The sequence below is a fragment of the Orycteropus afer genome, unplaced genomic scaffold, assembly GCF_000298275.1.
Source record: "Orycteropus afer afer isolate SDZICR_OR568_19922 unplaced genomic scaffold, OryAfe1.0 scaffold00081, whole genome shotgun sequence".
Classification (NCBI taxonomy): Eukaryota; Metazoa; Chordata; class Mammalia; order Tubulidentata; family Orycteropodidae; genus Orycteropus; species Orycteropus afer.
In genome coordinates this window covers 2,650,693-2,651,172 of record NW_006921668.1, presented here as the reverse complement: position 1 = coordinate 2,651,172, position 480 = coordinate 2,650,693, and positions in this window count along the sequence as shown.

Here is a 480-nt window from a genome sequence, read left to right as displayed (position 1 = left end):
AAGAGCAGCTCGAGCAGAAAAAACCAATTACTACAATGCAATGTGCAAAGACCTGGAATCTGAAAGCCAAAAGGGAAGAACACACTTGGCATCTCTAAAGCTGAAAGAATTGAAGAAAAATTTAAGCCTCAAGTTGCAATACTGAGAGATTCCATGGACAAAATATTGAATGATGCAGGAAACATCAAGAGAAGATGGCAGGAATACACAGAGTCACTATACCAAAAAAGAACTGTTTGATCTTCATCCATTTCAGGAAGTGGCATATGATCTAGAACCAATGGTACTGAAAGAGGAAGACAAAGCTGCAATGAAAGAATTGGCAAAGAACAAGGCTCCAAGAATTGATGGAATACTGATTGAGATATTTCAACAAATGGATGCCCAATTGCAGGCACTCACTCCGTTATGCCAAGAGATTTGGAAGACAGCTACCTGGCCAACTGACTGGAAGAGATCCATATTTGTACCCATTCCAAA